Source organism: Solanum pennellii, chromosome 8 (assembly GCF_001406875.1).
Source record: "Solanum pennellii chromosome 8, SPENNV200".
Classification (NCBI taxonomy): Eukaryota; Viridiplantae; Streptophyta; class Magnoliopsida; order Solanales; family Solanaceae; genus Solanum; species Solanum pennellii.
Window position 1 is genome coordinate 39,563,286 of NC_028644.1, and position 16,474 is coordinate 39,579,759.

The 16,474-nt window shown below is 38.1% G+C and overlaps 1 long non-coding RNA gene across 1 annotated transcript; it reads left to right on the forward strand.

The window, feature by feature from the left end:
* The first annotated feature begins 2,849 nt into the window (after nt 1–2,849).
* On the forward strand, nt 2,850–10,446 carry LOC114078473. The gene is made up of 3 exons (XR_003580152.1): nt 2,850–3,307; nt 9,940–10,053; nt 10,182–10,446. It is a non-coding gene; the product is annotated as an uncharacterized LOC114078473 (long non-coding RNA).
* The last annotated feature ends 6,028 nt before the right edge of the window (nt 10,447–16,474 follow it).

The following is a 16,474-nucleotide window of genomic DNA, read 5'->3' on the forward strand; positions in this document are numbered from 1 at the left end:
CTCATGCCTCTTTCCATTTATAAGAAATTGGATTTGGGTGACCCAAAGCCCATTGCAATGTGGTTACTGATGGCCGATTAAACAGTGAAGAGACTCATTGGGATACTCCATGATGTGCTCGTGAAAGTGGATTCGTTTATATTTCTGGTTGATTTTGTGATTCTTTACTATGAGGTGGACTATGAGGTCCCTATTATTCTTGAAAAGTCGTTCCTTGCCATTGGTCGCACCTTGGTTGATATGGAGAAAGGGAAGATAAATTTTAGGTTGAACAATAAATAAGCAACATTCAAAATTTATGAATCCATGAAGCAGAGTGGATAGATCAAAACGGTATCTTCTCCTACAAGGTTGAGAGTACGTTTCAGGTACTAATCGAAGAGAGCCTAGCTGTTGAGGCACTAGAGGTAGTGATCATGAATTCTGAGAGTGATCGTATCGAAGATTATGGGTCTTTTGTTGCGGCACTTGAACAAAACGAATATCGGTTCAAACAAAAGAAATTGGAGTTAGATATGAATCATCGCGAGTCTCCACCCGCGAGACCATCTATTGAGGAGGCTCGAAAATTAGAGCTTATGGCTCTACCACCTCATCTGAGGTATGTATTCTTGGGTAGATATGACACTTTGCCAGTAATCATTGCATCATATTTGAATGTGCAACAAGTAGAATGTTTGGTGAAAGTTTTGAAGAGGATCAAACGAGCCATTTGTTGGACTATTGTAGACATTATTGGGAACCCTCCCAGTATTTTTTCACACAAAGTCCAACGCATGCCTGATCACAAGCCAAGTTGAGAACCAGATATGGTTGAATCCACCTATACAAGAGGTAGTGAAGAAGGATATCATTAAGTGGTTGGATGCTGGGGTCATATATCCTATTGTAGATAGTAGTTGGGTATGACATGTTCAGTGTGTTCCCAAAAAGGGGGGGATGACAGTATTACCGAATGAGAGGAACAAGATTGTTGCAATGAGGCCGCTGATTGGATGGAGGGTTTGTATGGATTACCAAAATTTGAATGCATGGACTGAGAAGGACCATTTCCTTATGACATTCATGGACCAGATGTTAGATAGACTCGCAGGAAAACGATGGTATTGTTTTCTTGATGGATATTTAGGTTACAATGAAATATCTATTGCCCCGAAGGATTATGAGAAGACCACCTTTACTTGCCATTATGGGACGTTCGCATTCAAAAAAATGTCGTTTGGGTTATGTAATGCACCGGCCACCTTCCATTATGATTTCGATATTCTACGATATGGTGGAAGACACTATTGAGGTGTTTATGGATGACTTTTGAGTTGTTGATGACTCCTTTGATCCGTGTTTGAATCACTTGGACAAGGTTCTCAAAAGATGTGAAGATTGCAATCTTGTGCTAAATTGGGAAAAATGTCACTTTATAGTTAAAGAAGGTATGGTATTGGACCATCGCATCTCGGAGACAGGAATAGAGGTTGATCGAGCAAAAGTTTAAGTTATAGAGAGACTTTCCCCACCCATATCTGTAAAAGGTGTGAGAAGTTTTCTGGGACATGGAGGGCTTTTACGGGAGGTTTATTAAGGATTTCTCAAAATTTGCACATCCTCTATGCAAATTACTTGAGAAGGAATGTAAATTCTACTTTGATGAATCCACTCAGAAGGCATTTGGCGAGTTGAAGGATAAGTTGGTATCTGTGCCCATTATTATTTCCCTAGATTGGAGTAAGCCATTTGAGGTGATGTGTGATGCTAGTGGGGTTGCTCTTGGTGTGGTATTGGGACAGAGAAGGGATAAAATCCTTCACCCAATCTATTATGCTAGTAAGACCCTAAATAAAGCACAAAAGAAATATACTTTAACTGAACAAGAGCTTCTTGTGGTGGAATTTTCTTTCAAAAAATTTCGCTCCTATTTGATTGGCACAAGAGTCATAGTGCGTACTGACCACTCCGCTTTGATGTACTTGATGGAAAAGAAGGATGCGAAGCCAAGGTTAATTAGATGGGTGTTATTATTGCAAGAGTTTTATTTTGAGGTAAAGGATTGAAAAGGAGTTGAAAATCAAGTTGCCGATCACTTGTCCTGATTGGAGGATGAAGCTATGCAGAGTTGGGTGAAAAGGCTAAAACTGATGATATCTTCCCTGATGATGATGTATTGGCCGCTTCTCGGGACTTGATTCCATGGTTCACAATTTAGCGAATTAACTGTCCTGTGATATATTCCCATCGGACTTCTCCTTCCATTAGAGGAAGAAGTTAATATTTTTATTAAGTTAATTTTGTCTAAATTTAAGTTACATTCTTTTAAACATAGGTTTGTAACTTAATAAAAAACTTTATAGCGTTAAAATTTAAAAGATCATCGATTAGTCTTTAGTTGGTTCATTTTTATTCAAACCTTAGTCTAATTCTCTGGTTATTTAATTATCCTTTAATACCCATTCCCTAAATCGGCCCACCTAAATTTCCTTCAGCAATGGAACCCAAGAAAATTTCGAGACAATAACAGCCCATCCAAATCATAATTCCCAGCCATTACAACATAGAACCCAGCCCAATAATAATATTTTCCAGCAACTCCGAAATAATCCCGTCCCATCCCACTTCAAACGTCATCTGCGAGACCCCTTTTTTTGCACTCCACGTGATGGAGAGTTCACAAAAGCAACGGTGATGCGCAACACAACACCAAATGGCGTCTGTCTCGAAGCACTAATTTGACTGAAATAAATTTTCAATGTTCTTACCTCTGTCCCCATCCCACTCTTGTACAACGATCTTCAGCAACAAAAGAGGCACGCGATACCGACCTTATAGCGCGAGATTGCGCCACGTATTCCCCCAAGGACACCAAATCGATCAAAGACGTCTGTCTCCCTTTCCTCTTCAAGAATAGAGTTGCAATCCTCAGGAAAAGGGGATTAGCCAAATTGATGAAAGTTTCAGGCATTTTGAAATTTGTAATTTGGGATGGGTTTTTGGAGATTTTGATTCATTTTTCTGCTAAAAATCAACCTTAATTCTCCAGAATATATAGCTACTCTTATTGACTGTTCGAGGAGGTGGGGAGAGAATCGAAAAAAACATTATAAGGATTAGGAAAATTTGTTAGAAAAGTGAGCTACTAACCCCCACATATATATCTAAACATATAGAAGTAACACTCACATACAGTGAGACTGAGCGTGCAGGTTGTTGATTGAGTTTTTTTATCGGTGTTCTATTCACGCGAGTCCAACTGGGCATCGTTCACAGTCGGAGAAGTTTGCTCGTTTTTTTTCTCACATTAGCTGCCCAGAAAAAAGTAATACCTACTTGAGTTCACTTTTTATTTGGATTCTGAGTATCATGTGTAGGACATGCCTCTGTGTTGTTTTCCTTGGCTACAATCATGCCTTCCTATTTATTATATTCTTTGTTGAAAGTCCGTTTTGTTTGAGCATAACTTTTATTGTGTTAGCATAAATTTTGGCGTGTTCTCCTCGTTTCAGTCAGTTAATCTTTTGCATGCTTTGAAGGCTGCAACAAATAGGTTGTGTTCATTCGTTCGAGCTCTTTTTTTCTCGAACATATATGTAGGTATTGAATAAGCATCGTTCTTGTTAAAACCCTTGTGCATGAAGCTGAAGCTGTTGATAATCTATTGCCTGTTAATCTGAGATGGTTAGATTTGTCACTATGTGGGTTTCTTTTGAAGACATATTTATATGATTCATGATATGTATTTGAGTAATGTAGCAATAGACCGTTTATAGATGAGAATAATCGTAGTTCGAACTCTTTTGCGTTTGATCGTGAATAGACTGAAATTCTGAAGACAAATCTATTTTGGTGTGCATAGTTCTGACCACCTATGGGTAAGAAACATCTATGTGTTTGAGTTATATCCATTTTGGAGGATTTTATCCTTAATTTTGCAGTTGAGCCTTTTCTTTAACGCGACTTTAGTTATTGATGTCTTCTGTGTTTCATTATCTGCCTTAGTCTTAAATAGTAGGCAAGTTTATTCCCTGGAATATATGCCTTCCTAAAAAAGAAAAAAATGGTCTTCCATAGAGAAAATGTTCACAGGTAGATGCCCCCTGCTCACATGATTGTGTATATGCTATTTATATGCATATGTTAACTTGAATGTTGGTAAAGATGAATTCCCTTTTTATGTTTTGTTTGCCATATACATATATTTCTAGCTACTGTATTGATTCTTTTGGTTTGAGATGATTCGTATGCTCTCTCCTAGTTGCTCTTTCTAAAGCTCATTAGTTCTCAATGCGTATGTGCGATATATTTAGTAAAATTCTATGTCGATTTATACTGTCTTGAGCTTATGCACATTCTCTAATAAATCGTGTACTCTCTTTATTTTATCTCAAGATAGTTTGTGTATTAATCCTTTTTCCTTTTCTTTATTTGCATGTGAAATTCTTTTCGAGTCTTCATGGACTTTACTCCACCTTCTTGCACTTTCTCGTTGAGCCATAAAGGCTCAAACTATCTTTGACGAGTCGTACAGCCTCTGTAAATTGGTGTACAGGTCGATAACATTAAAAGAAATGCTGAAATTAAGCTTTTCAACCCCAAAAAGGCAAAAACATGTTGATATACCGACTGTATACACTAGTATACAGTCGGAATATACAATGTATAGGTGAAAAATTGTGAAAATGCAGGTAAAAACTACAGTGCATAAAGTTCAACAAAAAATGCAGGTCTTGGAAGGCCCAGATGGGTTGGATACACCTTGTATACATCAGTATACACAAACTCTATACATATTTTTGAAAGCAAACAAGCCCAATGTTTTAAGTGCAGGTGTAAAAGGAAAAATGGAATGACGAAGGCCCACCTATACATAGGACAAGGTAAGAAATTGGGCCCATCAGATTTGTGAATTTGGGTTGATTAGCCCAAATTAAATTTTCTATCCCCTCTTCCTCTCTTTATTTATTCATGTTTGACTAACATTATTTCTTCAATTTAATTGATCTCAACTATAGATATTTATCTTCATTTATATACATATATTCAAAATTACTTTATATACATATAATTTTACTTAGTTTTTATTCTACTTCTTGGTCTTTGTACACCCTTAAGTTCATCCCTTTAGGTATCCCCTTAGCTTTTTTCTCTTAAAAATAGATAATTAATTTAAATGATAATGATAAATAAGTTAAAATAAAAAAATAGTATATATATATATGTATATATATATGTATATATATATATATGTATATATGTATATATATATATATATGTATATATATATATATATGTATATAGATATATATATTTATTTATTTATACAAGTCACTTAACCTTTATTTTATTATTATTCTAATCAACCACCTTTAGTCACTATCTTTTAAAATGATCTCTTTCTTTTCGCTAAATTAATTAATTGGAAAATAATAATAATGATAAACAAGTATGTAAATAAAAAGGAGCTTTATGCAGTTAAAGTTAGAAGTTTAAGTCAAAGTCATTTTTAGTGAAATCTCCGGTCAACCGCAAGTAGCAGGCATTCCGAGGGCCTAACACCTTCTCGGAATGTACATTTGAACTTCGTACCCTTTTCAACAATTTTTTTTATCTATTTAAATCTTTTGGAAAATAATTTTAAGTTTTCCTGATTTTTACTAATAAATCAATTGGCGACTCTATTAATTTGGAAAGTCGATTTTTCTTAAATAATAAGATCAATTGATTTTTCGAAACTTAGTTATTTTTTCATATACCATATATTTTATTAAAACAGAAATAGCGACTCCGTCGGGGATTAATTAATTTCTAACCAAAATGATTTGACTATTTGGACTAAATGTTATAGTTAAATTTCCTATAAGTGATTTATTTGCTTAACTTATAAACTGGCATTGCATATCATGGCATATTTCCGATATATATTGTATAGTATATTAAAGGAAGATTTGTGGAAACGCAGCCGGACTTTTTTATACTCAATTTCTTTCAAAAATAGCGACAATTTATTGGCTCGTTCTGCGTCCAATGGTTGTCGCGACTTCCAACCCAAACTTTCCGTTTGGGATCCCGATCTTTTCAAAAGCCACTCCTAGTCAACTAGCATAAAGCCGAACCAAAATCTCGAATTTAGGAGCATTTAAACTAGAACGAACCAACAACCAAGGCGTCTTGGGCCTATTAGAATCCCACCTTGTGTCTACTTGGCCCCAAATTGCCAAAAATAGACAATCATGCTTAAGTGTTAATTGAAGGATGTATATGTGTTCTTAAAACATTTTGTTGTCTACGGGGGTGGGGGTTAACTAAACTTTGTCTGCTATGTTTTGCAGGATGAATCCGACACACGAGCCTCTAATCTCTTATCCCTTCCTCAAAGTATGGTGGAGGTTCATGAGTAATGATAACAAGATTATAGTTCAAAAAACACATAGGCTATCTTTCGTCACTGCTAGAGATGAATGCTTGGCCCGGTCTAATTGGAACAATGGTGAAATTCTAGGATAGTGAGAATATGGTCTTTCGATTTGGGGAAGTGGAGTGACGCCAACCATAGAAGAAGTCCTTATGAGTTATAAAGGTGTCGCCATGTGCAACAAAAAGGAAAAGACATCCAGATACAAATCTCCTAAATCCCACAATATGGGATTTCACCAAAATTAGAGAAAAAACTGTCATTGGTTAAAACCGAGTGGATGGACAAGATCCTTGGCCCAAATATACCTTTCCGAAAACTATATTATCGGTTTGGACGTGTAAGGGCTTATGAGAAATATAAAGACGAGTTCATTTCAAAAGAAAAATGGAAGGAGACACGTCCCCTTGCCTTTTCAATATGCTTACTTGGAATGATAGTTTTGCCTAAAGGGACAAAATTCACCATTCATCCTCGTGTGTTTATGGTCACTCATGCCATCTTCTACGGAGTGGACTATAAATCATTTACCAAGTAATACACCTTAGCGCCTATGATTTTGGCCGACATCTACAAGGCTTTAGACAAATGTCAAAGCGGAGAACGCTTCTTTTAAGGGTGTAATCTGATACTGCTATGGTAGATGATGCGACATTTGATCAAGACTCATAACCCGAAAGAACCAGATCCCCTAAAGCGGTCAGACGAGCTACATGATCATGATTGGTGGTTGTACCACAATCGTTGCAGCAAGAAAAGAGAAGAAAGTTTTTTGTATCCGAGACTTCGAGGGCTAAGAGAAGAAGATGTATAGTGATCAATAGACAGTCTGGTGGTAACTAAAAATATGTTGGTTTGAACAGAAAAAGTTCCTTACTTGGTATTTGTTAGGTTAAGAGGGACTAGACCATATGCTCCTGGTCGAGTCCTAAGGCAACTAGGAGGGAAACAAGAGTTGCCCCAGATCACAAATATGAGGAAATTTGCAACTGACCACTAGAATGGACGAGTTGCATTTGCTGAAGACATGCATAAGATGTGGAAGTAGAGTATTGGGTGTGTAACACTTTGAAAAATCCAAGACGAGTATTAGAGCTTAACATAGGTGTTATGGAGTCTAAGCACTGTTTTAAGACTTATTGTAATGAATTAGGAAGTTTTAAAACCAAAACATCCAAGAACGTCCATGACATCTGAAAGTTGGTTCAAAGGGGTACTAGCGTGCCTTAGCCTATTTGAATAGCTTTTAGGTGTCGAAAATTTATGAAAAATGGTGAAACAGTAGATAATAGGTGTTTAAGTTGTTTCATGGTTTAAACTTCTAGGTACGACTCCCCAAGGACCAAGCAAGGGCCCTTGAGAAGGACCCCTGTAGGTTCAGGCAACATTGCTTGAGCAGTGTGCATCGACGAGGCTGGCTACGGCCCATGTGTGGACTGACGGGGCATTGGTTCCACTGATGTCCCACACTTATCCAAAGTTACCTATGAAGTGTAGGACGGAGGGAGGTGTAGTCTGTCGACTCACAGACGGCCTGTCAGCGGGGTTCCGTCTGTGAGGGTCTTGACATTCTTGCACGTTTTAATATTAATTTATTTAATTAATTAAGTGTTTTAGGGGTTAGATAGGGTTTAAAGGGAGACTAATTAAATAACTTAATTCCCATATAAAGGCCCCAACCCCAATTAATCTAATTACAACTCTTAATACAAACTATCTTCCTTTGCTCTTCTTTTTCTCTCTACTTTAAATCACCATTGAAGACTACCAAGGAAAGGGGTTTAAGGTTATGAAAGGGATGAATTTCATTTTCAAATATTCACAAAAAATTAAGCTATGGTATCTAATTCATCTTTGATATTCTTTCCTCAAAGCGTTCCTTAAAAATATATTTCGGAAGTTGAGTTTTCATGTGGGTTTCATCCAATTACGAAATTAATGTTTTGAACTGAGTTGTTTATGGATTATTTAAGGATATAATGGATATAATAACATTTAATTGGAGTTGATTTTGGTTAATTGTAATGTTTTGATTCAAATTGAAGAACATGATCCTTAACCCTTAACCTAGGTTTGATCTTGATGTGAATTATGTTGGGATTAATTCAATTGACTTTATTATTGGTTAAATCACTATTAGATGATGTTGTTACACTAATCATAAACAAGTAAAGATGATTTATAGCCTTTCATACTAATTCTTGAGAAGTTATCTAGGTTAAGAAGATTGGCCTAAGTATCTTGTCTCAAAGCTTTGGGTTTGTATTGAATTATGGTGTAGTGAATCTTCTATCTTTATTATCATGTTGGTTATTGAATTATATTGATATGATGACCTAATTAGGTTAAGTTGTGGTTTGATGGTAAGACCTTTATGATGAACGATGGAGGAGGTTTGGTAAGTCTTGTCATTCCTATTCCTTACTTCAACTTATGGATAATAGTGGTTAAGTCATGATGTTGTGTTGGAGTATGCCTTGTTTAGGATTGATAGGATGGTATGATGTTTAATTGAAATGCCTTGGTTATGGTTGTGAGGTTTTTTAGGGTGTCCATGTTATAAGGATGATGATGTTTATCAATGTTCCCTATTATGAAGTAATATGTAATGTGTTAACCTCACTTATATGAATTGTGATGAAAGGACTATTACTCATGCAATTCTTATTGATCTATGATGATGATGATTACACAAGGGCTAGACCCTATGACCTAAACTAAGTTATGATTGTTATAAAGACTTAAAGGCATTTCAATAAAGGGACCTAGCTTAGCACCGAGCGATCTTGTATGTGAGGGGGTGACACCTTTCCAAGTAGGAAATGTAGGGTTCACTACGGTTCTCATGGGGTGGATAGTCCCATGACCCAAAAAGGGTGTAGAGTGATACTTCCATGATTCCCCCAAGTTCCATAAACTATGTTTTCACCATAGGATACTAGCAAGTGGATCCACCTACGAAGCTATGTTTATATTAGGTTTTACCTTGGACAGTAGACAACCTTCCATCGATTTAAGGTTTTATGACACCGGATTCCACACTTAGCTCTTGTGGTCTATGTCGGTTAAGGCAAGTGTTCCCTAAACGAAAATGAAGTAATGAAGTATAAACTAACTAAGGTGACTTGAAAGGTTTCACTTAGCATAGGTAGGGGTAAGGGACTTTATCTATGCCTTGCACTAGTTTGCCTTGATGGGAACTTTAGGAAGTTATTATTATGTACGCATATGATAATGATGTAAATGATGGTAATATGTTGATGTATACTATGAATAGTGTTATATGATGATGACTATTTCCTTGGAGCATGTACTTAATTATATTACTAAAGTATGTCATTATGCACCCGTAGAGGTTGGTTATGTGAAGTTGGGCACTGGTTATGGTTTCTTGTTGGGATTACTTGATTAAGTAAGGTTATGAGGCTTTACTTTGCCATTGAACTTGTTGTCTTGATGATGATACATGAGTAATGGTCTTGCTTATTATGATGTGGTTAACTCTTATTCATGCTAATAATGTTATTCCTTGATGATAGGGTTGTAGTAGGTCATGAGTTCAAGTATGTTGATATACATTCTACTTGTTGGAGTTAGTAACTATGTTGGTTGATTGCATGACTGGATTGGCTATGCATGAGACAATTAAAAGGGTAAAAATGGAACGTTTTAATTAAATGTCCTTTTTTAGCATACTTGACCTTATATGTGCATATGATCTCATACTTAGTAGATGTGGCGTACTAACCCCATTTTCTCTTTTTTTTCCCAAACATTTTAGGTTCCGATTGTTGAGGGCTTATTTGATACATCTTGAAAAAGACTTGGATATTCTCTATCATCTAAGGTGTAGGTCCTCACTTTCCAAGGGCGATGCCGATATCTAGCTTATGGAGTAACTTTATATTCTAAGACTCTTATGTTCATTCTACATTCATTTGAGTACGATTTGTATAAGCCTATATGTGGCTTCTTTACATTGATGTAGGGCTACGCCAAAATTGTTGTGATCTTTTAGATGGTATGAGATGAGACAATCATTGAGACTTTATTCTATCTTATGTCTATATGTATGTTCCATAAAAGTAGAAGGCTAAGTAACTTTCCTATATGAAGGGTCTATAAATACTCGATAAAAATACATATTATGTGTATGTAGAGGTCTATGTAAACCTCCAAGTAGATATTAACGAAATGTTTTCATTCTTCCTTATTTTTGATCTATGAATGTGATGATGTAAGACTAAGAGGCTAGTCCTAGTACTCAAAGAGGACGACGACGCCGGTTACATCTGAGGGTAAACCCAGATGTGACAGGGTGAGCCTGTACCAAACAGGCTTTGTCCAGAATGTTTTAGAGAGAACAAATAATGGTTGAAAAAGATTCTCGCTGAAATTATTGAGCCAGGTCCGAACGTTTCTCACATTATTGCAGATGTTGGAGCCAAACATCAAGTCCGACTTCACCAACATCAAGAGAAGTTTGATAAGAATGAATTAGAGCATCAACGTTGTCATTCAAAAGACGCCAAAGTCATAGCTCAATTGAAACAAGCGCTACAAAGAGCCAGACAGTGCGTAACTGAGTTAGATGATAGCATGGAACAACAAATTTAGTCGATAGAGGGTTTCATACATCAAGAAGGAGATCGATTGGAGAGAGATCATCTATGGGTGAACATATATGCTATGTGTGAAGAGGTCAGCATCACCAAAAGGACCATACTTGGCGAAGGATCAGAGCAGTCTTGAATTTTATTACCATCCCCTACGTGGGACTGCTTTATTTGTACTTTGTTTTGTAATTTATTTTCAGAACTATTTCCTAATTTTATGATTATCAGACATTTTTGATGTTAATAATGAAGTATTTTAGGGATAACGAATTGGTTTAAAAAGGCATATACATCTTTCAATCCGTTAGGCCCACCCTTGGCATAAAAGGGTCACAACCATGTTAGGACGCGATATTTGTCTGTATACTTGTGTGGTTAACTGTTTATGTTATCTGTTGTTTTGAATGAGGATATTTATAACATAATCCGTCCCAGAAATTTTCAGAAATATACAATAGTCATTATTACAAAATGTCCGACCACATTTTCCGAGTCTTAAGTTTCTCAGTCAAAAGAAAAATCTTATCTCCAAATTCTAAAATACTACTCTATCGTCTCAGGAATGGAAAAATCACAACTATGGGAACAGGTAAGAATATCAAGATGGAACTTACTGGAGAAGATTTACTGAGAAAAATAGAACAAATCACGCAGGAATTCAAGAGGTCAAGGAAGAAGGACTCGCGGTTGAAATTGCCACAGCGGTCTACAAAGCCGTAACTGCAACGCTGGATGAGGATTTGGTATAAAAAATGAAGAAGAAGAATGAAAATGAGATAGACATAGAGAGGACTTATGTAAGAAGTTGGATATGCTTCGACTGATGATTCAAGAAAGGGAAGCAAGAGAAGCAGAGATAGATTCAGTAAGCGCAAGTATGTTAGACAGAAATGCGGCACTTGATGAGGAATTGACAGAGGAGATGGCGGAATTCACTACCATGAGGGAAACAATGGTCTAAATAAGGAAGAAGAACAAAGACATCCATGAAAACATGATCGTCATACTTCAGAAGATGCATGTAAAATACTCTATCCGCGAATAAGAAGCTAATAGTGGTCTCGATGATGCTTACTCTAGAGCAACTTTGGAGGACAACAACGAAGAACTCGTCTACAAACCTCCTTTCTTGGGTCGTCTAGAAGGGGAAAATAAATGGATCACCCTTCTGGCTTATGAGCCAACTCATCGTGTGGGAGCAAGGGTTGTGTCGTGCACTCTTGTGTACGAGCATCTTAAGTGGAAACCTCGTTAAGGAATATCTTCAAACTCTGAACATAAAAAATCTCCAAAAGATTGGGCCTTCCACCCGAATCAACGGGTACACACTATAATGGAATGTGTGCAGCTTAAGGCAAAAATTCGCAGCCAGATCGACCTTGGGAACATCCCGCACATATAGGGGGATAATACCGTTCTCACATATGACCAATCGGAGCTAGTTGAGAATATTCGTTTTATTGACATTATTTCACACTGTTCAGAATGTCAATGTTGCAGATTTACAGTAATTTGGCTCAGAACGGGGTCTTAGCCTCTATCCACGAGGATGACAGGGATCTTGATTCCATTGGGGCAAAAATTTGGAAACCTTGTGCTTACCACGACGCTGCAGATCATAGCCTCTCAAGGTGTCTTAGTTTTCGTTACGAGGTCGAAGCTCTCGTCGACATGTGAAAATTTGAGTCAAGTTTGTTCCCCGTTGCTGATATGAAGTTGAGAAGAGAAATGTTTGAGATGTAGTAGTCATTTATCTTTAAACCTTTGTTGTTCTCTTTCAATTTCCATGTAATCGTCCATAATGAAAGAATGAAAATCAATATTTATTTTCTATTCGAACTACGTAGGGCATGAATTCTCCTTGTGAGATACGTGACATCCTTTCAAGTCCCGACCCTTATCTTTTGAAATTTTTATTCTCCTCTTTCATGCTTTAAGGAAATGTGAGGTTCAAATCAACGGACGTTAAAGAGATGCAACAAGAGGACCTTAGCTCAACGTGATCTAGCCTTTCTGATATAGTGTCAAAGTAAAAGAAGCAAACTCCTGCTTGTTCAAAAGATAAATTCCATTTACTCGTGGGTTATGATATCCTCAAACGATGCAACTTTCTGTGCTTATCTACTCTCTATGTGATATCTTGCATTTTGTATTCTGAACTTAAACTGACAAATCTGCCTTTGAGTTGTTTTACTCCTTAGGTACTTTGAAACTGGTCTGTGTCGATTTAAGCTGGCAGATCATCCATACTTCACTAGATCCAAATGTCTTGTAGATTTCTTCCCCGACCAATTTTCAGACAAAGGAAAAGCAGTAATGGGAGACAACAACGAAGAGGTTAGTCTTACTGACGTTATGGTGGATCAACCCACCTTAGCGGATCACAACGAACTGATTATGTAGTTAATGCAACAGATCGCAAAAATGAGAGTTAAAATGCAAAGGAGACAGGATCTTCTTCCACCAGGTTTTGCTGCTAATGTTGCTGATGAGATACCTTATCTGCTTCCCCTCTTCAAACATGGATCCAACTCAGAATTGGCCATCTACTCCTTCACAAAATCCCTCGGTCATCGATTTGACTACCCAAAATCCTCAGTATGCCTCCGCCTCCTACTAGACTCCACAACCTCCTCAAAACAACCATTCCCAAATACCACCTCATCCTCAAAATACCCCCCATCATACCCCTCGGCCACTGCAAAACCAGAATGAAAACCAAAACCAAAACGCATTCCACTCCTAAACTCCTCACCACCACCAAAACCAAAATATACTAATCCCCAAACCTATCCGCAAAACTACCAAACTACCCTGATGTGTACGGTTCTGAGCTAGACAATTACGAGGAGCAGGAAAGAGAGTGGAGGGCAGAGGAAGAGGCAAAGGTAGATATAAAGGAAGCAATCAGGAAAGTAGTGAAGGAGTTCCCATACATCCCCGACGTTGCTGGTCTGAACTATGAGGATATGTGCATTCACCCAAATCTAGACCTCCCAGAAGGTTTTGAGATTCCAAAATTTGATACTTTTGAAGGAGTAGGGAATCCTATGACCGATATGAGAGCCTACTACGAGAAGCTTGTCGGGGTTGGTAGTGATGAAGCTTTGCTTATGTAGCTCTTTAGCCAAAGTCTATGCGGGGAGGCTCTAGAATGGTTCATTTCCCATGAAACCAGACAATAGACAAGTTGCAACGCCCTCACCAAAGATTTTATCGATCAATTTGATTATAATGTGGAAATCATTCCTCATCGCTACTCTCTGGAAAAGATGAAGCAAAAGTCCACTGAAAGCTATAAAGAGTTCATATACAGGTGGAGAAAAGAAGCAGCTAGGGTTCGGCCTCCGATGTCCAAAAAAGAAATAGTTGAAGCATTTGTGCGGGTGCAAGAGCCCGAATACTACGACAGAACCATATTACTCGTTGGAGCAAAATTTGCTGAGATAGCCAAGGTTGGTGAGACTATCGAAGATGGGTTAAAAACCGGGAAGATTGCCTGTGTTGCTGCGTCGCCCGGATCATTGGATTTATTGAAGAAGAAAAGAGAAGATGTTTTTGCTGTCTCTTACGAGGGAGGAAGACCCTCAGTAGATCATCATCCTACCAAGGTCGTCCTCGACCTTCTCAGAATTCTTACCAGTCTTGCTACACGCATGCTAGTTACACAAATACTCCTCCTCCTGTTTACCAGAATGCTACCTCCACATACCAAATGCCCCTCCTCCAAATTACAAAAATCCATCTCCCTTTTACCAAGACTCTTCCCCACTTTACCAAATTCCATCCCCTATTTACCAAAATATTGCTACTAACTGCGCCAACTGCAGTCAAACTACAGAGCACCCCCACCAGTATATCAAGTCCAAGCTCAAGTATACCAAAATGCCCCCACGAACTACCAAGCTCCATCACAAAAATACCAAACAAATCCATATCCACGAAGCAAAACTCCCAGTCCAAATAACCGAAATTATCAACAGATGCCTCCTCCCAAATAAGGCAACTATGATCCCCCTTGACCAAATTCGAGAAGAAGCCCCCAGAGAAACTTTACCGCGCTTGGTAAAAGCCGAACAAAGCTGTACGAGCGACTGACTGTAGCTGAATACATTCACCTGGAGGGACCAAACCGACGGATACTAGTTCTTAATTCTAAAGACCCGATCAAATGTGTGCGTATCACTTTAACAACGTTGGACATGATACTAAGGAGTGTATCAACCTCAAACAAAAGATTTAAGACTTGATCGACAAAGAGGTGGTGTCTCTTCAAACGGCCGCACCCAATGTAAACACAAATCCTTTGTCTAATCATATAGGCTCCAATATAATAGAGATGGATGATGACTTGTGCGTGACCAAAGTGATAACTTCGATTGCCCAAGATAAGTTAGAAATGGATGTGGCCTTGCTGAGCATTAAAAAGAAAAAAGAGTTCGTTAACCTGACACCCGCAAAGGTTATTGCCATGGTGCCATTCGAAGCTTCTACTAGGCCGACATTTGTGATTGACATTGTTGTTGCTCAAGGTATGACCCGATCTGGGAGGTGTTATACTCCCGAAGAGTTGGCTTTGGAGGACAGAAGAAGGATCAAGGGAAAAGGTCGATATGTGAGGGCGAAGAGGAGGAATTCTGCAGAAAGAGGCAGCCAAAGGACTACTCGATTGTTAAGTATTTGGAGAAAACCCTGGCAAAGATTTCCATGTAGGCCATCCCAATTGCATAGAAAGGCCTTGATGAAAGCTTTGGATGATACATATGTGCCCGTGGGCACAAGCATCGATAATGTGGCGGCTATGATCAATCAAGTTATCTGGGGGCATCATATTAGCTTTTGTGACGAAGACTTGCCCTTTGATGGGAGGTCACACAACAAGGCGTTGCATATCACTGTCATATGCCGTGAAAGGGTCATAAACCGTGTCTCTGTGGATGATATGTCCGATATCGACATTTTCCCACTATCGACCCTAAGGCAGTTAATGTTTGACTTGGGGAAGCTGGAACAAAACCAAGTCAATGTAAGAGCCTTTGACGGAGTACAATGAGACACGTTGGTAGCGGTGAATATTGTCATCCAAATGGGTCCTGCAGAGTTCAGTGCACAATTTTAGGTCTTGGACGTTGACACAAGCTATAAACTTTTTTTGGGAAGACCTTTCATCCAATGGCTGGAGTTGTGCCTTCTATTCTTCACCAGATGATGAAGCTAGTTTTGTAGGACGAAGAACTAGTCATTCACGGCAGTGGGAGTCACTCCGAAATGCAGACACCCATTATTGATGAAGTTCTGCAAGGTATCAATTTCTACACGATGGAGCTGGTAAATGCCACCGGTGATGATTTGGCCCCACAACATCCTATGCCTGCCGTGTACAAGATTATCGCCACGGTGATGTTGTAGATGGGTTTGAACCGATTTTTGGATTGGGAAGGAATTCCCAAGGAATTAT